The sequence below is a fragment of the Crocuta crocuta genome, unplaced genomic scaffold (assembly GCF_008692635.1).
Source record: "Crocuta crocuta isolate KB4526 unplaced genomic scaffold, BGI_CrCroc_1.0 scaffold222, whole genome shotgun sequence".
In the NCBI taxonomy this organism is placed as follows: domain Eukaryota; kingdom Metazoa; phylum Chordata; class Mammalia; order Carnivora; family Hyaenidae; genus Crocuta; species Crocuta crocuta.
This window is the reverse complement of record NW_027528806.1, coordinates 774054-797584: the sequence shown is the minus strand read 5'-3', so window position 1 is coordinate 797584 and position 23531 is coordinate 774054. Positions and strand designations below refer to the sequence as shown.

Sequence of the window (23531 nt, the reverse complement as noted above, 5' to 3'; positions counted from 1 at the left end):
TCCTAGATTGTGTAACCTGAAGAGTGAGTCCAAACTATAATCAGGCCTAGACTATGTGGCCAAGCCAGGCCCCTTCTGCAAATTGGATTTAGAAAACACCACACTGGGACGTTACTTCGCTTGCCACAGCTGAACAAGTCGCAGAAATCACTTGACTCACCCTCTGAACTGCAGATTGGAGGGTGGGTATTTTTAAAAAGCTGCCTCTTAAAAAGAAGGAAGATGAAAATACATGGTATTTTCACCTGTATCTTCCTAGATTATTTGCTGGTGATAAGAGTTAGAGACATTTCTATGGGAAGTCAAGAGATAAATTGGTTTTTCTACTTCTTCTCTTCTAAAAGTTTAAATTCATTTTATGCCTCTTGATGAGATCCATGATAGTGTACTCAGGAAAAAAAAAAAGAATTTTTCTTCCTAAGCCATGGATCTGAAACTTTTTTTCTAATGGCCATATACTCAGTGGATATGGAAAGTTCACAGCTCGCCTAAGTTATCCATTTTTTTTTTGATGGAAAGACAGTGATACAGTAATAGCAATTTGAAGATGACACACAAAGGTTTGAGCCACAGACCTCTGCACCTCAATATATACATCCATAGACATGCACGTATAAATACATATATAATATACAGTCTGTTTGAAAATGTATGTCAACTACAAAGAACTGATGGTTACCAGATGGGAAGTAATGGGGGGGGGGGGGCAGATGGACGACACAGGTGCAAAATGTGTACCGCTCGCTACACATTACTTGGTTAACTGTATAACAAGTGACAAATTAAATTAATAACAGTCAGTGTCATTTATAACTACAAAGCAAGAACGGTAATGAATAAAAACAAACAGCTAAGTACCAGTCTGGTAGTAAACCGGGGAGAAGCTTCTCCCCAAATCCCGTAGAACTGCAGTCACCCCTGTGTTCAGATGGCAGCGGGCTCTCTGCCAGACATCACAGGGCAACCTTATTAGCAAAATACCAAATTAGAGCCCGTAATAAGCTCCAGTAATGCACTAATTTTAGTTTATGAATAATAAAATGTAATAACCTTTAACAGCTCACATAATTAATTGCTGTTAAATAGCTCTTAGTCATCCACAAAAATGAAGGCCTATGTATGGCACTGTGTATACGTCATTCCCCTTCTAAAAGACCTGGCCCCTTTCTCAACCCATTAGGAGGCCATATAATCCATAGACGTCATACTGTGCAACTGCTGGCGAATCAACATTCAGCTACTGTTTTACGTTTAGGCTTTTGCAATGGTACTTACAGAAATTAACTCAGGAACTGTTGGGGGCTAGGAAACAGCAGAGAACAGTGAAAAATGAAAACTAGATTCTGGCACCAGATCCATAGAACACTTGGTGTCAAGGAAAAGTCACCCAGACCTACAAACATATAAAATAGTTTTAAAAAAGAGCTGCTGTGATTGAAGACATGGCAGGGGGCCTGGAAGAACACTGCATCACACACACGTAACTACGAAGTTGTTCCTTAAAGCCTGTGGAAATCAACTGGAAACAGGAAGTCCAAATCTGAATGTTAGAGGGCTTTTTCTTTGATTCTCACATGCATTATTATTCTCATCTACTATTCTAGAAAGGCACAAAAGTAATTAACAGCAATAGCTGTTAGGCATCTAAACCCTGATATCCCTCCTAGAATAAATGAGGATAAACAGATGGTTTCTTAAGTCACTTTGGCTGCATAGTCTTTTCCTCACCTCATATATTTACTCTGTTCATTTCCAAAGGGACTACTTTGCAGAAAAAGAGATAGGCGGATGCTACGCCTTCTCTGTAGCTCTTGAGAGTGGACTCAGGAGGAAACCTTGACATCTCTGGCAGAATCTTCTGCACTGTCAGGAGAACACATTCTTTTTTTTTTTTTTAATGTTTATTTTTTAATTTACTTTTGAGAGAGAGAGCGGGAGAGGGGCAGAGAGAGAGAGAGAGAGAGGGAGAGAATGAATCTCAAGCAGACTCTACACTCAGTGGGGACCCAAAGCGGGGCTCCATCCCATGACCACAATATCAGGACCTGAGCTGATATCAAGAGTTGGACACTGAACCAACTGATAGCCAAGCACCTCAGGAGGCTGAATTTCTGATGCCAAAGCAAGCAAGCACAAGCCAAAAGTAATGCAGACCAAGGCTGGGCACCAGAATACTAGGAAAAGAGCCCCAAGCTAGAAGGACCTGGAAATATAACTTAAAATCTATTCTTCAAAACCATTAAGGAACAACATCAACCCCACCTCGGGGGAATGCACCTGATCTACTTGGCAAGCTGCTGGGAACAGATGAGACAGCCTGACAAAGTCAAGTCACTCACAAGAACACGTGTTGCTGTGGGGTTTGGAACATTGACTTCAGCTAGATAAGCCCAAGGTGGTTTCCTGCATAGCAAGAATGCATGCAGCTCATTATATTCAAGGCAAGATCGGGTTCCTCACAGTGCATTCTATGATATATTTACTCCCAGATCAAGTCAAGATTTAAGATGAGGATGAAGTCTTTGCAGGCTAGGAATACTAGACGAAGAAACTATGAACAAAGAAACATGAAACCCTTTTCTGGAGGTCAAAGGCTCTAAAAGGAATATCTGATCCCTAGGTCAGTGTGGTAGGCACACTTCCAAGATGGTCCCAGTCCCTGTTATAAACACAGCCTCTCTCCGTTATTCAATGGAACATTAATATATATGCTGCTGTGAAAGGATTGCACTGACGTAATTAAGGTCCCAAATCAACCAGCCTTAAAATAAGGGTGATTATCAGAGTGGCCATGATCTAATCATATGAACCCTTTAAAAGCAGAGTGTTCTCTGTCTTATCACTAGGAAATCAGAGATTAGAAGCATGAGAGAATTTGATGTGTCACTGCTGGCTTGAAGACGGAGGGGAGCATGTAGGAAGGAATGAAGGTAGCTTCTAAAAGCTGGCAGGGTCCCTGGCTTACAACCTGCAAGAAAACAGGAACTTCAGTCCTATAACCACAAGAAACTCAGGTTGGAGGCAGAATTTCCCCCAGAGCCTCCAGACAAAACCTCAGGGAACCCAGTGCCTTGCTTTCAGCCATATACTACCGTCAGCAGGGAACGCAGCCAGGCTGTGGCAGATTTCTCACCTGCAGAAGTATGAGCAAATGTTGTTGAAAATCGCTGTTTGTGGTCATTTGTTTTAGCAATACAACACTAATGCCTCAGCAAATTTCCTTCTATCCCTATTCCTTTCTCATTCCCCTTCACCCACAGGTACACTGCTGTTTGGGACTAACATGTGTTCTTGAGTTTGTAGGTGTCTCAGAAAAATATATAGTCTTGTTTTATGTCTATATTCTAATTTACTTCAATACTATTGTGCCATACACACCATGCTCTTTGGGGTTTATGTGCTTTTTATTTTTTTGGTTTTTGTTTTACTTAGATTTGCCTTGTTAGGATCTATTCATTTCCTGTGTGTATATCTAGGATTCCCTTCTAATTGCTGCTAAGTAATCCATAGTGTGTGCCTACTAATTTTTATTAATGCATTTTTCTAAGTTGGTCTTCAATTCCCTGCTATCAAAACCAGCATTGTGATAAGCATCTCTCATAGAAGTTTCTTCATGATCCTAAGAATCCCTCCAGAGTGTACACCCATGAATAGGATGGATAGGTCACAGAATATATGAATACTTAATACAACCATGTGTATCAGATCATTCTCTTTAAATAGTCACAACCAGGCTACTCCCCCACAGTGCATGGGACCATGTTTTCTAGCTCTTCCAAGATCTGACATTACCAACTTCCTAATCTTTGTCAGTCTCCTGCATATAAAGCATAAGGTGTTATCTAGTTATTTTGACTTGTATTTCTCTGAATCAATGATTCCCAGTGTTGCTTCATGTAATTATTACCCATTTGGATTTCCCCTTTTTGTGAACTGCCTGCTCACATACTTTGCCAATTTTTCTACTATGTTTCCCATCTTCTTCTAGATTTGATTTGATTCTAGATATTGATTTCTAGAAAGTCCTCATATCTTTTGGATACCAGACTCTTTTGGTATTACCCAATATGATGTCTTTCTGTTAACCCAAGAGTCCTTAATTTTATAATAATCACTTTCATCAATATTTGGCTTTACAATTTGTGCTTCACTGGAATCTTTACTAAGAAATTCTTCTCACCATTAATTCACTAAAATATTATCCAGTATTATCTTCACTTGACTTTATATTTTTACCTTTCACATTTCAGTCCTTAGTCTACCTAGGGCCCAGATTCGAATGAGACTGTAATTTTACTTTTCTCCGAATTATAAGCCAGTTTTCTTAAGACTATCTGCTCAACAATCCGCCCTGCATAGAGGTAAGATGAGAAATGTGGATGTGGATTGGGCTGGGAAGCCAAAGGGATCCCACCATTCTCTAAAGGAAGGCCATGTAGTCACTCAAGATTATTGGTGTTGGGAGGGCGCTTGGGTGGCTCAGTCAGTTAAGCATCAGACTTCGGCTCAGGTCATGATCTCACAGGTCGTGGGCTCGAGCCCTGCGTTGGGCTCTGTGCTGACAGCTCAGAGCCTGAACCCTGCTTCAGATGCTGTATCTCCCTCTCTCTCTGACCCTCCCCTGCTCACGCTGTCTCTCTCTCTGTCAGAAATAAATTAAAAAAACATTTTAAAAAAAAAGATATTTGTGGTGGGCAGAAGTAAAAGGAAGGATCTGTCTCATTAGATACTGTTCTGAACATCCTCTTTAGCCCACGTGTTCTAATTACTAATGTCTGATTTATCGCCTTTCCATTTGGGAGGGTGGTAGAGAAAGGGTCATGCTGACAAACACCATGTAAGCCCTGATTACATCAGCAGGTGGCATTAACCACCCTGCTCTGGATGTGTTCCATTCCAACGCATTGCCATCCCATCTTAAAAATCTTTTTCATCACAAAATTGATAAGGTCCAATGATACAAACAAATGGTACAATTTGTTAGGGCAAGGATGGGAGAAGAACCATTAAAAGGACCACAGTCCTGAGCTGTGCCTCCCTAAGCTGGCACCCCCTGAATGTAACATGAGGGAAGACTCTTGGGCTTGCTGCGAGACTTGGTCTCCGACATCAGGCATCCTGACCTACCTTGTTAGCAAGGCCTTCATCAGATATGATTTTTCATTGTATACTTTAAACTCATTGCTCTTTTATAGAGCTTTGAGGGAAAGTTTTCTATTCCTCTTCTCTTCTCATTCAGCCAGGGCCTTTATTCCCCACCTCTCCAAAGTAGCACACAACTGACTTTCTGCTGTATTCATTCCCCTCAACTTCGCATTCAGTTTGGAAGTGCAGAAGTGATTTCCCAGAAACTGCATGGAAGGAAGATCTGACCTTTGGCCTACAGAATGCCCCTGCCTTCTTTAACTCCCATGAGCCTTAATAATTAATTCTTCCTGGGGCCTCTCTGTTTTCTTGAACTCATTCCCTGGAAATAATCCCCCTATACAGCTTTGAACAGCCCACTGAACTAAGCAACTATGGTCAGTAAGTACAAAGCCTCTCTTAGAGACTGGCCCTTTCCAGTATCTCTCTAATGTCAACCAGCTTTCCTCAATTCTCAGAGAATTCAGTCTCCCTTTACTAAGGAATCCATTTGGCACCAGGGATGGAAAGTCTATACGCCCACAGGGACGGCCAATAGCTCCTCAACGGTATTCAGAAAGCCTTCCCCATCACCTCCTCCACCAGCCTGCATATCTGACTCAGTAAAATGCTAGTACCTTGAATTCTGACATATGAAGGAAGGTAGGTAAGACATCCCAGAAAGGAAGAAGGCTGGGGTCACTGAATAGAAGTCAAACAGAGACAAGGCAGCCATTTCTGGCCACCCCATGGGAGTGGGACTTTGATGGATTAGAGAAGAAAGGGTAGAACAAGTTTGGGGTGAAGATCAAGGTTCCGTGAGCAAGGCAGACCAGAGTAAAATGGCCCAACCAGAGCTCCTGAGAGCCAGTGCTTGGAGAGCAGAGAGAGGGAGTGACACCAAGAGGTGGGTGACAAAGGGGCCAGGACAACTGGAGGGAAACGTGATCTATTCCACAATTTGGCCTGAGGCCAAACCCAACTACATGATTATACTGTTGGTACTTGCTGACTTGATGCTTCTGATTCCTGATTTAAGTCCATTTTCAAAATGACTTCCATTATGTCTATACTACAGACTGTTGTTTTATGAAGTTCATCCATACACACACACACACACACAACTCAGATAGGACATACCCAGTAGCAGAAGGTTAAGAAACTAACTGAATAACAGGAAAATAACAGATAACATTTACTATGCTACAGTCACTGTGTTAGCACACAACATATATGAACTCACTGAGTCCTATAAAGTAGCTGTCATTCATATCCCCATATACTGAGGCACAGAGTAATTGAATATTCTGTCCAAGATCATATAATGAGAAGGGGACAGAGCTGGGATTCCAATTCATGCACTCTGGCCCCAGAATCCATCACTAAAATCACCCCACCACCCTGTCTCCTAAATAATGGTAACTTATCTGCCCAACAAAAATAAACAGTGACCTTAAGTTGAGCTTTCCTGTGAACAATTCCCCGCTAATTAGTCCAAACAGCAGTATAGAAGCTAAAAGCAAATATTTTGCTTTGACACTGCATTTTAAGTGACTAATTGCAAGAGGAACATCAATGGTTCCAAACACAGGGCCCTGGTTCTACCTTCTGGTTGGTCGTCAGCCGAGATGAGTCCCCACTCCTCAAACCACATGGGGAGACAGCACTCTGAAGCCAAGAGCTTGCCCCCAGCCCACTTACTATGCTGCTTAATTAATAACAGAAACAGATGCAAATTAAGCTGGCCCTTGCATTATCTCCTTTGTACTCTGGCTACTTTCCACAATTACTATCCCACCTGCCCCATATGAAAGCCTTGCCCCACAGGCAAAGCCACTGCAGGAGACAGAAGTAGGCAGGGTCTCTCAGGTATCCCAGACCACTCAGGCCAAGTCCTGCCAGGAATGATTAAACAAGGGGTGCTCCCCATTAAGAGACAGGGGCTCACAGGATCCCTGAGGGGTAGCTGGTAGCTGGCATAGTTCCTTCCCTTCTGAAGAATGGAGCACTTTCTAAGAGTTTCCGATTCATAGTTCAGGTGAGTGATCACCAAGACTGCCATTTGTGTGTGACTTGCTGAAATTATCTGGAAAGTTTCCAGTGGAAGAGGGAGGAGCAGTATCTGTAGTTTGCTTTCTAAAGGCAAAATCTTAGATTCTGTGGGTTGAAGTAATAAAGTAATAAATGAGATCTTCTATCCATTTCTGAGTCGCGTGCCCCGATTCACCATGAAGCTTCATCAAGATCTAGAAACTTACCATGCCTCAGTTTCCTCATTTGCACAATATGGCAGGTTCCTGCCTCACCATGAGCTTTGCAAATAGAGTGGCCTACTAATGAACATTTTGTGATGAAAGAAAAATAAACCTGTTGGCATGGGTATTGCATACCTATCTAAAATCATATTATGTATTCACCAGCCAATAAACATTTGGATGATGAATAAAGAAGATGTGAGATATATATATAAATACACACATACACATATATATGTACACATACACACACACACACACACACACACAATGGAATATTACTCAGCCATCAAAAAGAAAGAAATCTTGCCATTTGCAATGACATGGATGGAGCTAGAGTGTATTATGCTAAGCAAAATAAGTCAGTCAGAGAAAGACAAAATGCCATATGATTTCACTCATATGTGGAATTTAAAAAATAAAACAGGTGAGCATAAGGGAAGGGGAAAAAAGAGAGAGAGGGGAGAAAACCATAAGAGACTCTTAACTATAAAGAACAAACTGAAGGTTGCTGGAGGGGAGGTGGGTGGGGGGTGGGCTAAATGGGTGATGGACATTAAGGAGGGCACTTGTGATGAGCACTGGGTATTATATGGAAGTAATGAATCACTAAATTGTACACCCGAAACCAAGTTTACCATATATGTTAACTAACTAGAATTTAAATAAAAACTTGAAAGAAAAAAGAAAAGAAGAGAAAACAAAAGCCAAACACGATCAATGCTGTTGGAATCTTCTCAAACACAAAATATAACCTTTCCTTGCTTAACTGAAGTTCCATTCAACTGCTGTGCAGGCAAAAGTGTTAGATCCTAAAAACCCTGCAACACAGAGAACGTGTACAGTTTACATCACTTGAAATGAAACCGGCTTAGAAAGAAACTTTCCACTGGGCACTGGAGGGGTGCTCGTGTTTTCCTTTGGTGTAATTTGATTTGCGGAGAATGATACATTTGAAATGAAGATTTACAAAAGAGCTGGATTTCCCTTCCTTTAAACAGAAGTCATACTTTGCCTCCATTTTTATCAACATAAATATAACTCCTCCTTCTGTCTCTCACACACGCACTAGAGTCAACCATAGAAGACAGAGACCAAACGGAAAAATTGGCCTGACATCAAAAAGTGAAGAGAAGGGGCGCCTGGCTGGCTCAGTCTGTTGAGTGGCTGACTTCAGCTCAGGTCATGATCTCGCAGTTTGTGACTTGGAGCCCTGTGTCGCACTCTGTGCTGACAGCTCGGAGCCTGGATGCTGTTTCAGATTCTGTGTCTCCCACTCTCACTTTCTGCCCCTCCCCTGCTCCCACTCTGTCTGTCTCAAAAAATAAACAAACATTTTTTAAAAAGTGAAGAGAAGTACAAACTCCCAGTTATAAAATGAAATATGTAAGTCCTAGCTACAGTTAGGAACCTATAGTTAATAATACTGTATTGTAGGGGCGCCTGGGTGGTTCAGTCAGTTAAGTGTCCAATTTCAGCTCAGATCATGATCTTGTGGTTCATGGGTTCAAGCCCTGTGTCGGGCTCTGTGCTGACAGCTCAGAGTCTGGAGCCTGCTTAGGATTCTCTGTCTCGCTCTCTCTGCCCCTCCCCTGCTTGTGTTCTGTCTCTCTCTCTCCAAAATAAATAAAACATTAAAATTTTTTAAAAAATAATAATACTGTATTGTATATTTGAAAGTTGCTAATAGAAGAGATCTTAAAAGTTCTCATCACAAGAAAAACAGTAAAAAATTGTATCTATGTGTGGTGATGAATGTTAACTAGATTTATTGTGGTGATTACTTTGCAATATATTAATTCAATATATCAATATATCAAATAATTATACTTTATACCTGAAAGTAATGTAATGTTATATGTAAATTGTATCTCAATTTTTTTTAAGTAAGAGAAAAAAAACGGCCATTTGCTTTTTTCTCCACCTTTTGGTGAACCTTTTCATCTTCCTTTTTTTTATTCAATCAAGAGTCCTCTTATTTTTTTTACTAATAATTTTTTCATTTTAATTTTTATTCATCATGATAAATATACTCTTTAATCCCCATCCCCTCTTTTCCCCCATCCTCCTGCCCACCTCCCCTCTGCTATCCATAAGTTTGTTCTCTATAGTTAAGAGTCTGTTTCTTGGTTTTTCTCTCTCTCTCTCTCTTTTTTTTCCTTTGTTCATCTGTTTTGTTTCTCAAATTCCACATATGAGTTAAATCATATGGTATCTGTCTTTCTCCGGCTTGTCTTGCTTAGTATAATGCTCCCTAGCTCCATCCATGTCATTGCAAATGGCAAGATTTTGTTCTTTTTGATGGCTGAGTAATATTCCATTGTGTATATATACCACCTCTTCTTTATCCACTCATAAGTCAATAGATACATGGGCCACTCCCACAGTTTGGCTATTTTAAGTGGAGCCCTCTTATTAGGACAGATTCCAGGAACACACTGGCTTCTCTCTAATCCTAGATCTTTCAGGAGCATAACGGCTATGAATAAAAGTAAAAGATGTGAGTCACTACCCTCACAAGTTTATAAAAGCACACAGAAGTTAGCATGAGATGACAAACATGCACACCTAGATGGGGGCATGATGAGAAGAGAAAATAAAATTTCTATTCACAAAAACTTTATTCCAGTAAGTTCGAAGTATGCCTCAGGCCACCAAGCAGTACTTGCTTTTCTTAGTTTGTAAGCTGCTACACAAATTGGCTTCCTTGGACTTCAGCTTAATATAGGTGGTGGGATGAGATGAATTTCATTTTTTTATTTGTAATTTTTATGAATGTTTCAAATAGTCTACAATAACATATGTTACTTTTATATTTAGAAAAAATAACAAAGGTTATTTTTAAAACAAGTTCTTAGCATTCTTAAGAAACACAGAAAGGCTTTCCTGCAAAACTGCATACTTCACAGTGAGCTAACTGCCAGGTATGTGTCAGGGAATGACTTACTCCTCACTAAGGAACCCTTGGCTGTCTACAAACTTTTGGCTTACATTCCAGGAGGCCGGGGCCCTGCCCTGCTCCATAAAACCTCACTGGAGGAGTCAGAAAAGCAAAGGCCATCTGCCAAAGTCAGATCAACCCGTGTTGGCCACCCCTTCACACACAGAGATTTCACCCAAGTTCCCTGCGCAGATAGGAATTTAGGTCAGATGTCACCAGTTCCCTAGGGGATGAGGACACTCTGTTCCGACTGTGCACACACTCATTCTGCTGTCGGCCAAGAACAGCAGCTTGCTTGCAATGCTTGCTCGAAAATACATAGTTAGGTCACAAATAAAAGGCTAAAGTCTTACTGATTCACAGGAAGCCTGGCGATTCCAACTCCCCTAACATCCTTGGGAGCAGTAAAGTCACAAATGGCACCTGGGAAGGGGCGGGGGGGAGGAAAAAGCAGAGAAATCACCTGCCCTGTGACACCACCTGCCACAGAACGAGCAATGGAAAACAACACCAGCCACCGTCTCTTCAGCACACTCCATAACCTGCTAGTGGCGCTCAGCGCTTCTCAAATGCTGTCCCTTTAATTCTCAGGATGACCTATGAAGTCTATTGTGTTTCTCACATACGAGGAGACTGAGGCTCAGAGAAGTTATTTGTCCAAGGCTGCACAGTTTATAAGTGGCTGGGCCAGGACTGGAGCCCAAGCCTAGCTCCAAAGCCCCCATTCACAGGCACTCGGCACCATAAACTCCAAAAGGCAGGGCCATGTCTAGTCTACCTTATCCCCAGTGGTGTCTACAATACAGATCTACCGAATAAGAAAAGAAGATCAAAGAGCTTGCCCCCCAAATTAGCTGCATTCACAGAGAGCCACCTTGTCAAGCATTACACTTAGTCCTTACACTAACTTTGCAAAACTGATACTACTTACTTACTTACTTACTTATTTATTTAAATCCAAGTCAGTTAACATAGAGAGTAGGACTGGTTTCAGGAGCAGAACCCAGTGATTTATCACTTACATATGACACCCAGGGCTCATCCCAACAAGTACCCTCCTTAATGCCTATCACCCATTTCGTCCATCCCAGCCCTTCCCTACCTCCCCTCCAGCAACCCTCAGTATGTTCTCTGTATTTAAGAATCTCTTATGGTTTGCCTCCGTCTCTGGAAAACTGGTACTTTTATCCCCACTTTAGAGTTGTGACAGCTGGGTCTTAAAGAAATCAGATATGTGTGACACTGTCAGGATTAGAAAATACAGAGCAATGTAAGATTTTCCCCTGCCTGCAAGGAATTTATAATCAAATTAAGGGTGACATCCATCTGCCATCCATCGATCTCGGCAGTTTATGCAGAGACCCAAACAACACACACGTGTGGCAGAAGCTCGTACAAGCATAAACATTCCTGGTTCTTGAGGTCTACACCCTCAGTACATTATCACAAAGCACCCTCCCAAATGAGAAAGCCGAGTGAATGTGAGCACAGAATCCTGAAACCACGCCTCTACGCCTGCTATGGTCTGCTTGGGTCGGGGCAGAAGGGTGTCCACCAGCTGCAAGGAGCCTTCGCTGGCCGAGAGGAGCAGGTGGTGCCAACCGGAATGGCTTGAAAGCAGCCAGACAGCCCCTCCACTCCTAGAAAATGTCCCTCTTCTTACCCCTGACATTCTCAAATGGGCGATTCACTCCCTGTGTTGGTGCCAGCTCTCTCCGAAAATCCTCTTTAATATGCAAATACCCAGACAGGAGTGGCACATGACATCTCTGGGAGGAGAAGATAAAAGCTGGACAACACAGGAGGCTAGAAGCAATTCCATTCAACAATCTTTATTTAATACTCACTAGATATTAAGGATATAGCAGACAATAAGAGTGAACAAGACGAGGAAACCCTGCTCTTGAGTGAATTTCCATTCTGGGGGAGGAAGACAATGTGGGTTTAAGGCAACAGCGAAGAAGCACAAATTAGAGAAAGTGTTGGGGAGGGGGTGCCTGGGTGGCTCAGTCAGCTAGCCATCTGACTCTTGATTTCAGCTCACGTCATGATCTCAGGGTTCATGAGACTGAGCCTCATGTCAGGCACTGTGCTGACAGTGCAGACACTGCTTGGGATTCCCTCTCTCCCTGTCTCTCAAAAAAAATAAATAAACTTAAAAAAAAAAAAACCCTGGGAAGGAGAAAACTGGGAAAACGGAATGGAGCATAATAAGTGCGGCAGACACTGATTTGAAGAGTTCGGCTGACTCTCAGAGGCTGTGAAAAGTAAGCAAAGAACTGAAGGACCAGAAGGAATCAGATGCGGGTAAAGAATTTTCTAGCCAAACTCAATGGTACTTGCGCAGGTGGGAAAGAGCCTGAGGCGTCCAAAAACATCTAAAGGAGGCAAGGATAGCTGTGCCCTGCGGACCACCAGGTAGACTGGGAAGACCAGAGCCTGCTGAGAGAGGTGATGTCCAGCCTCTCCAGCAGTCTGGGTGTTAGCTTAAGAGCTGGATGGGCCCAAGTGCTCCACACAAGACCCAACTCAGGTTCTTAACTGGTGACTCTAGCTGTTCTGTGTAGAATGAATCTTTTTTTTTTAATGTTTTATTTATTTCTAGGAGAGAGAGAGAGAGAGACAGCGTGAGCAGGGGAGGGTCAGAGAGAGAGGGAGTCACAGACCAAAACAGGCTCCAGGCTCTGAGCTGGCAGTCAGCACAGAGCCCGACGCGGGGCTCGAACCTACGAACCGCGAGATCATGACCTAAGCGAAAGTCGGACGCTTAACCGACTAAGCCACCCAGGCGCCCCTGTGTAGAATGAATTTTATAGCAGCAAGAAAAACAGAAATGAGACCACGTAAGAGATGGGGGTGCCTGGACTAGAGTCAGAGGAGTGGGCATGGAGCAAAAAGAAAGACTTGATCTATACTTTTGAGACAGAATCAACACAACTATGGATAGACCTAGATGCGGCAGTGGGCACAAGGAGGGGAGATGACATTTCTCTGGAATTTGGACAAATATGTATTATAAGAAAGTCATCTGAAGAGCTCTGCTCACTACACCCACATGAACAAACACATTTCTCCGATGATGGTCCAAGTTGGGTCCACCAGGAAATTCTTGAAAAGTGTCCATTTCTTGTAGAAATCTGACCCCGAATGGCAGGGGATGCCTTTGTTTCCAGCTAAATGGGATGCCTGGCTTAGGTAGAGCTCCTATTACATTCCCAGCATCTGCAGTGGCTTTCCTGCTTGGTACTGCTTGGAGAGTACAATTTTCTGGGAAAGAACACTTAAAAGAATGTGCAGAATATGATAATAATGCAACTCAGGAGACAGGTCAACAGCAGTGAATATCTGGATTCAATAACAGTGTTACTCTGTAAACACTTCCTACAATCAGAACACTGCTGAGAATTAATTATTGAAGAAACCTCACTTGTAACTTTTTACCAGGGAAACAGATTTCCTATTGAGGATGGCCTGCCTTTCAAAAAATGTACTTTCAAGAAATTTAGGGGCGCCTGGGTGGCTCAGTCAGTTGGGCATCCAACTTCAGCTCAGGTCATGATCTCACAGTTCATGGATTCGAGTCCCATGTTGGGCTCCGTGCTGACAGCTCAGGGCCTGGAGCCTGCTTTGGATTCTGTGTCTCCCTCTCTCTCTGCCCCTCCCCCACTTATGCTCTGTCTCTCTCTCAAATATAAATAAACATTAAAAAATTATTTAAAAAAAAGAAAAGTTACTTTTAAGAAATTTAGAAATTGTATACGAGAGTACAATATGCACACTATAATTAACTAAGAACATTAAAATGTCACAATAAAATTAGATCAGTATTTGTGGTTAGATTTACAGTCTCTCCCATTTTTCTAAGTAAGAACCATCATGAGGAACCACACTGCATTTTAATTACTCTCCACAACATCACCACAGAAAAGCTTCCATAGAAATTCCCCATTGCCTCCTGTGGACTCACATGGGTGTCTAGACTTCAAGGATGAGCAAGACTATACACATTTAGAAAATATAAAGCAACAGGGTCATCTTTCAACGTTTAAAGAACTAAGGATGTTCCATCAAAAGAACCATGTCAATTACAGTTTCTTAGATCCCAACAGCCAAACTCATTGGAGTCAAAGTATATAAACGTTTAAAAATTGAAAATGATAGCATTAAAAAGAAAGAGAGAAAGAAATGATGGTATTAGAGGAGAAGGCAAGAAAGGGAAAGGGAAGCTAAATGCAGACAAAGAGAATTAGAGGACATAAAAGTATTGGAGAGACAGGAGGAAGAGGGGGGAGGCAAGATGCAGAAAGGAAGAGCATGGGAAAGATAGAGAGAAAAGGATGGGGGAGGGGATGAAGAGACAGTGTAGGAGGGAAAAGGAAGCAAGAGCTCACCACAGAATAAGTTTGGTCATTTCCTAGGAGAAAATGTGTCCCTGAGCTAGACAATTAACTAAAACACTTGGAAATGATAGTTACAATAACTTCCTCTTCTGACTGAAAAACAACCGGTCTCAGAATGTCCCAACTCTGAAATTAACCTGAAATGCTATTTCAACTCTGAGTCCAACCTCCCTGGATGGCAGTTCCCTCATCTATAAAGTGAAGCTCCTAAAACAGGCCTTTTCAAACTCGACTCTCCTGTGATTTTTTAAAAAGGCAGAACAATGTTGAAATTAAGACTACAGGGACCGAAAGTAAGCTTCTTCAATCTCCTCTCCACGTGGCTCTTTAGAAAGTCACTTAACTTTGTGCCTTGGTTTCCTTGCCTATAAATGGGAAGAGCTGATACCTACCTTGTAGGGTTCTAGTAAAGATGAAGCCAGAACAGAGCCTGGGAATGTAAGTGTGAGCTATTTATTAGCAGAGATCTTTTATCTCAAATGTGAAGTGTCCTTTATAGGCTAATCCAAATGGGGGGTTATGGACGAACCACAAATTATATCACAATTTTGCTGCATGCTACTGTTAGACATTTTACAATTATACTAATTGACATGTGCTCTTCACAAGTCTACACAGAATTGAGTCACACTGAGGCAAGGTGCTGTCCTTTCTTTAGAGGACCCAAATCACTTCCTTTCCCAGCCTGATGTGTGGGTGGCCCCCTCCAGGCTCCAACCCTGGGAGAGAACGAGAGAATGGAGGTCCGTACTCCATGCCAAGCGAAGGAGGCTGAATGGGGTGGGAGGTGTCTTAGCTTGGCTCCCACTAAGGTCAAGCTTCTTATCTTCTTACTTCTTTGACCATCTAACTGGCCACTTCAAAACTCCTTCTGTGATCCCTATCTCTACCATCCTGCTCAGTCAGGAAGGTTACATGGAATTCTTTACTGAAAGACAAGCAATGAAGACATAATAACTTAGCCCTGCCTCCCTGCTTTGTCCATCCTATGATTCATGCTTCACTATAAATAATCTACAGTATTTAGCTTGGTAGTTTCGTGAAACAGAAAGAAGAAAATTCTCCTGTGCTTTCATTACTAGCTAAGGGGTAAAAGACACTGCAAAACGAAGATAGCTTTGGAGTTAAAGAATTCAGAGCTATTTTCCTAAATATATTTTGATGAAAAGATGAATTTTTCTAAGCAAACTCCTCATTCCCCATTCACTGACATCCCTGGACAATGCCTGAGTGGTTTCCACTTGTAGAAAGATGTCAGTGAAGGAATTAAGTGCCCTAGAAGGGTGTTTGCTCACTTGTTTTTTCTCTAAGGCCTTACAAAAGCAACATGATCCAGGTCCAGCACTCAAAAGATGAGCAGCACCTATCTTATGCCTTTCATTTCATCACCTCCCTCTTTCTAAGAGCGTAAGTAAAAACAGTAGTGCTTGGGCTCCAGAGCCCCACTGCCTGCCTTCAAATCCTTCTCCCCTCAATAGCTACGAATTAGGCAGGCTTCCTACCCTCTCCCTTGTCTCACTTTCTTCATCCCACCCTTAAAATGACCATGGTTAATATGGCATTTTAAGAGATCAGGACCAGGAACACAACATAACAGTCTGGGTTTAATCATGGCTCAGTCGCTTACCAGATGCAGAAACTTGAGCAACTTACTTAACTTCCCTGTGCCTCAGTTTCCTCTCCTGAAGAGTGGAGATCATAACAGTACCACATCATGGAACTGTGTTTAGAGGTTAAATGAAATTAAAAAGTAAAGCACCTATTACCGTGCCTGGCACTCACAGCAGAAAATTCAATTTAGTAATAATGGCAGTGGTAGTACCAGTACCAGCTTCCTTACCGAGGCGCCAAGAGTGCAGCAGGCTTTCTACAGCCCTGGTCCTCTGTCACTTGAGATCCTGAACCCTCCAGGCAACCAGCCGAGGTAGGAATGATCTTCAGCTTGCAGACTCAGCCTCTGTTCAGTTTCAGTGTATCAGCCTCAGGCTCCCAGCTACCAAAGCCCGAGGTCCAATGCAGAGGTTCAGGAGACTATAACCTTCCATGTCTGCTAAGGTGAGCTTCCTCCATACCCAGTCCTGTCCTGGTCACCTGGTCTTTGTGGCTGATCTTCAGCACAGTCTCTTGGCTCATACACCAGCACTGGATTTTCACCCTGAACTCCAGAGTACAGCCAGGGGATGATAGCCACAGCCCTTACCAATTCGGTCCAGGGTTCAGAGGCCCCAGACACTGGGGCCTTCACTTCCTATCCCCCAACCTCACGCTGGTCTGCATCTCCAGCCACCTTCGCTCCCATCCCTCCTTGTATCTTCCTTGTATCAGCAAAAGGTATCCAGCCCCAAGCCCATGTTCCTAAAACCCTTTGCCTGCTCCTGGACATCCTGGAGCCCAAGCTTCGCCTGTGATCACTCAGCTGTAGAAAGCTTATGAGAAGCGGCAGCCAGCCAGCCTCGTGGGCGCCAAGCGCGGCTGCGGCCCAGCCCACCGCCAGGAGCGCGCCCAGCAAGCCTGGAGCTGAATGCCGAAGAGGCTCAACGCTTTCCAAAGCTGCCCACCCATGAGGCCCTCACCTACCAGCCCAAGCAGTTCATTGCCCTGGAGATCCAAGTGGAGGAGGTGTGGTGGGCAGAGGCCTTGGCCAGGCTGGGGACGGCCCCCCGGTGGACACGTGTTTTTCCCTGGGGGCCCGAGGATCTGCTGGGGAGCAAGGGGCGCAGCCACCCGCTTGGCGCCTGGCGCAGCCACCAGCAGTGGCTAGCGCGCGTCTGAAGACAGCGGCCCTGGAGGAGCAGCCCGAGAGGGATTTCTTCATGGTCATCAGCAAAGCAGCAGCCGCAAGCGCAGAAGACGCGGGGACAGACACGACCAGGCAGTGCACTGGTGCTCCTGTGGCCAAGAGCAGCATGCGGTTCGGCTTCAAGGACAGGCCTCCAACACCCCGAAGCGCAGCCAGTCACCAGGGACCTGCGGTAGCCCGATCCTGTGCCAAGTACCCCAGAACCACAACGAACGCCCAGATGCCCCGGTTCCACACCGGATGCCTCCATCCAGGCCACACCCACACATCCCAGAACCCCGCAAGACGCATCCCATCCACACGGAAATTCCCAGAACCACGCCAGACACCCCAGAACCACGCTGGAAGGCCCAAAACCATACCTGATGCCCCCAGGGTCCATGCCGGGTACCCACCCCACCCCCCCCCCCCCCCAGACAACCCTGATTCACATCAGATGCCTAGGACCCACGCTGGATGCCCTGCAGCTGTAATCTCTTTTTAAAACCCGGGTTCTGTTCTGAGGAGCCGAAGAATGGAACCCAGAACAAGGTTAAGGGCAGCACAGGCTCCAAGTTTATTAGGGAGACAATGAAACAAAAGAAAAAGTCTGCCCATACCCAGGAGGGGCTCCTTAAGGAGGAGGCCCCTAAGGCGTCTGAGAAGGAGGCTTCTATCGGTTACAGTGGGGGACCTTTCAAGAGAGAGTAAGTAACTATGCAGCTGCTGAACCAGGATATGGTCCCGGCGGTTTGTTCCAGGGAGTGGGTGTTTAAGAAGGTCCAGTACTTTCTGCTCCGTTATTGCTAACAAGGGTCCACTTAATCCCTGTCTGCCCAAGGTCAGTCTGTCGCCTGTCTCAGAGCCACACTAGAAGTCCCAGAACCACGCCAGAAGCTGTGGGATCTATGCCGAACACTCCAGACTCACGGCAGACACGCTAGGGTTCATGCCTGAGGCTCCGGATCCACACCAAGACCCCTTATCCACATCGGACACTCCGTCTCTGCACCAGACACCCGGGACTCATGCTGAACACCACAGCCTTGCTTTCTTTCCGCTAAAAAATGTTCAGAAGAACAGACACCCTTGAAAAATCTTTATGAAAGTCACACCTTAAAAAAAATCCCATGCAAGGCAAAGTCTTCTCACTGTGCTCTGGGGCTTGGACAGTCTTACTTCCTCTGGTCCCCGAACAACTATCCTTTATCTGTAGGCTTAACCTCTGGTTCCCCATGGCTTCTCCTGTCTCTCCCAACTTCCAAAAAGAAAAAGTCAGTTCCTACTTATTTATGATAGTGTTTTTCCTTATTCATTGACCTGTAAATTATCTTTTCTTCAAAAAGAATTGACTACGTTTCACTTAATTTCTATCTCTGTACTCTTCTGCTTAATACACTGTGGCTTCTGCTGACCCCACACCATTGTTCATCGTGCTGGCCGTGCCATGCAGGCCCTGACATCTCTTCATGTTTCCTCTTCTACCCTCCCCTTTCTGACTCCATGATCTTGAACACCCATATACCTGAACGAATGGTGTTAACAACACTCTTGCATCAGATAAGACTTCCTTTAACTGTGCCTCAGCAATGCCTTCTCAATCCCCAGAACACAAGGATTATAATTATACTTTGTTGGGGTATCTGTGTATAGAAGTCCAACAGATAACTAGAAATGTTCATCTATGACTTACAAGAGAGAAAAAAAATATTTGGTAATCCTATGCTCGGAAGAGAAGTGTGTTCTGGTGCTTTTCAATCATGCCTGTGTTCCTTTTACTGACTCGCATTCTGTCCTTCCAATGCTTATATAAATTTAAAAGATGTTTTACTTAGAAATACATTTCAAATTATACAGCTGAATCAATGGTAAAATAGCATTGCTTTGGGGATGACATCACTGTAAGTAAATTTACAGAGTTGAGCCTATCAACAGATGGGGCTTAACAAAAGTTTAAGTCACAGTCTCACAAAAGCTTTTTGGAGCAAAAGGAGTTTAAAATAAGAGTTGTCCACACTGCAACTTTTTTTTAAATTTTTTTAAATGTTTTATTTATTTCTAGGAGAGAGAGAGAGAGAGACAGTGTGAGCAGGGGAGGGTCAGAGAGAGGGGGAGTCACAGACTCTGAAACAGGCTCCAGGCTCTGAGCTGGCAGTCATCACAGAGCCCGACGCGGGGCTCGAACCCACGAACCGCGAGATCATGACCTAAGTGAAAGTCGGACGCTTAACCGACTAAGCCACCCAGGCGCCCCAAACACTGCAACTTTTAAACAGACCTTTTCACACTGAAACTAGCATAAAATTTACTTAATATCCAGAATGTCCCATAAAGAACTATTGATAAAACTCCATGGGCTGCTGGAAAAACACAGGGAAATAGGAAGCAGGCATGGGGCCAACCACTGGGGCAGCCTTTGCAGCTAAGCCCAGCTAACAGTGCGGAGGCCCTGCAGATACCACATACAAGGACAAAAGATTCCAGGAAACCAGCAAAGTGGCCATTACATCAAGAGCCAAGGTAGCAGGTGTGAACATAAAGGCAGGAAGCAAAGGCAAGGACCGCTACCAAAGGCAGAACCAGACTTGGGGGGCACAGAAGAACTACCAAGGTAGAGCTAGGGACCTGTCACCAACCCAGAATGTCTGAATTGGAAGGCACTGGGTGGTCACGCAGACACATATGGTCAAATTATAGGCAAAGTGCCCTTCCCTCTCCCTGTTCTCTTCTCTTCTTGAACAATTCCATTCAAAATCCCTTAAGGAGGTCAGAGCGCGGTAGGCATCTGTATGGGACTGGAGTAGAAATGTCGGGGTTCAGGGAGCACCGAGGTGGAACAGAGCTGAGCATCAGGGCCTGAGCAGAGGAGAAGGATGTCTGCATAGGGGAAATGTGTGCTGCAGGCTACCAGAGCCCAGAACGAAAACAAGGCAAAGGCAAAGAGGGACAGCAGTGCAGTGCTGGGTTTCAGTGCTGGTTTCTGGGCTCTGACAACCCCACAGGGCAACAGCCGAGCTAGAGAATCAAAGCTCCGTGGCCAGGCATGAGGGGCAGAAGCTGAGCAGGATGAGAAGCAGCCACATGAGGCATTTGGGGGAAGCCAGCATGGACCGTAGAAGCCCAATTGAGGTGAGAAGGGCATCCAGGCAAGAGAGATGGCTGTTGCAACGATAGCGACGGGGTATTGGTTATAAACAGGGAGTGTGGTATATACATCCCAAGGAATATTTCAACCTTAAAAAGGAAGGAAAGTCTCCTATTTGTGATCACATAGATGGGCCTGGAAGACATTATGTTCAGTGAAATAATTCAGTCACACAAGAACAAATGCTGCATGATTCCTCTTCTAAGAGGTATCTAGAATAGTCCAGGGGCTAGAAGTGGACAATAGAGTGGTGGTTATCAGAGGATGTTGGAGAAAGATATGGGGAACTGTTCAATGGGTATAAAGTTACAGTGATATAAGGGGAGTAAGTTCCAGAGATCTGCTCTATTCAAAGTGCCTATAGTTAATAAGGTGTTGTATATACTTACAAATTTAGGAGGGTAAGTCTCAGGTCAAGTGTTCTTACAAGGAAGGAAGGAAGGAAGGAAGGAAGGACGGACAAAAGGAAGAGAGGGAGGGAGGTAGAAAGAAAGAAAGAAGAAAGAAAGGAAGGAAGGAAGGAAGGAAGGAAGGAAGGGAGAAAGGAAGAAAGGAAGAAAGAAAGAAAAAGAAAAAAAAGAAAACTGTGCACAAGGAAACTTTTGGAGGTGATAGGTATGTTTATTACCTGGATTGTGTTAACAGTAACATGAATATATACATACCTCCCAACTCACCAAACCATACATATTAATTACGTGCAGTATTTTTGTATTTATACCTCAATAAAACCCGAGGGGGAAGAAAAAGAAAATTCTAACACATGCTACAACATGGTTGAACCCTGGAGATATTACGCTATTTGAAATAAGCCAGTCACGAAAGAACAAATACCGCATGATTCCACTTACACGAGGTGCCTAGAGGAGTCACATTTATGGAAACATGAAGTGAAATGGGGGTTGCCAGGAACTGAGGGGAAGAAGCAAATGGGGCTTCTTGTTTAATGGGTTCAGATTCTGGGAAGCTGGAAAAGTGCTGGTGGTAATGATTGCACAAGATGTCAATGTACTTAATGCCACTGAACTTCACACTATAAAACGGTTAGTTTTTGCTATGTATATTTTACCACACACAAAAATAGTCTGTAATAATCCCTGTTGAAGCCTAGGCAGAGAAGCTGCTCTGAGAAGGTAAGTTGGGAGTGTCTGGGAGGAGGAGGTAGGGGACAGACATAAGTTGTATCTTTTAAATGTTGCAGCGCATGAATGCATTACCTGCTTTAAAAAAATATTATAAATGGAGGGGGAAATCTGGAGTCCTCTCCTGTGGTGATTTGTGCTCTAGATTATTTTTTCTTTCCCTGGATCAGTAATAAAAGTGAGAATGGGCAGAGAAAGAGTGAAAACTTTAAATGGCCAAGCATTTTTCTACTAAGGTACCTTAGTACCTTACCTTAGTAGAAAAATGTGTTTAATTAAGAAAAAAGAAATAATGGAAATGTTAACTTGTTTTGTCCAAAAGACTATACAGTGAATAATAAAGCATATATGTTAATTCTTGGGCACTGCAGGTAAATGTGAATAAATAAAATTATTTACTTGAAACTTGGAGAAGATATTTTCTGGAGGACTGAACCTTCTAATTATTCTGCAATCGTAGTAGTAACTTTACTAATAATTATTATGTAACAATAATTAATAATAGTAATAAGAATAATAAGAGGTACATATACATAGTTTTTTGAACATATACTCTGTGCAAAACAGTGTTAGCCACTCAATATTTTATTCAGTCCTCATAGCCAACCAATAAAAAAGTATTATTAGATAAACTACTGTTTACAATCTAAAAAATAATTTGCCCAAAGTTACAGAGCTAATGACCAAAATCTAACTAACTCAAGAGCCCACCAGGCTATAAACACTATAGGCATCTCATCAGGATGACCTTGGGAAATTTCTGGGGACAGTTATCACAAGAAAGCCTCTGACATCAACATCTTCCTTCTGCCACCATTTCCCCAGCACAGAAAATGTCAGTGTCCACCCCCTGCACAACTTGGGCTAGAACAGCCTTTCTCACTCTCACATTTTTGGCTTTTTCATTTTTCAGATTCAGTTTTCAAAAGAGAGGTTTTTACCTAGCTACGAATCATCACCATCATCATCATCACCATCACCATCATCATCATCATCATCATCATCATCATCATCCTGGTTTTGCACACATTGCTACATGATGGCACGTGCCCTGACCACAGATCAGGCACAGTGTCAGAGTGCCTGAGTTTAATGAGACAGTAGAAACTGCTCACCCTTCATGTCACAGGTGACGAAGTTGGGATGGCCAATGTGAAGGGACTTTGCGCTCCTGCAAGCTAGGAGCAGTCAGGCATAAAGCACAGGTCTCTCAACTCCAGGCCCAGTGCTTTTGATTAATAAAAGCCTAAATCTCAGGGGACGGGTCTAGAGATTAGAGTAAAAAGGAAGATAAGCCTGCTTATTGAAGTTGCATCTGTCTGTTAAAACAGTTTAATGTAAATGGAATTAACTAGTAAAAGAATAAATCCTTTCCAGAGAAAGGATGTAAAGCATTTATCAGTGGATCTCAAATCCTTTCCTGGTCCTTTGCCATGGCTACTCCCATTACAAGCTTCCACAGAGAAAAGAATACTCACTTGGGAGGAAGACTGGACACTCACTTCCATCCATCACCAAGCTCAGATGTGCCATCTGCGCCAATGCAATGTCAAATGAATGAGGGTCAAGGATGTTTGACACCTTTAACTATAATTATAACTGTGATTTCAGCCATTTCTTCTGCAACATAGCTTCAGATAAAAACCCCTTTCCGTGGACTTATTCTGTATTAACTAGCTCCCTCCCCCACTCCTAACACACACACACACACACACACACACACACACACACACAAACACAAACAC

The 23531-nt window shown here is 43.4% G+C and overlaps 1 protein-coding gene across 3 annotated transcripts in view; it reads right to left on the bottom strand.

Annotated features, from left to right (window-relative positions):
• The window catches only part of ADAMTS12 (ADAM metallopeptidase with thrombospondin type 1 motif 12), a 286228-nt gene that overhangs the window by 241629 nt on the left and 21068 nt on the right, over positions 1 to 23531 (bottom strand). The gene's annotated exons all lie outside the window — the stretch shown is intronic.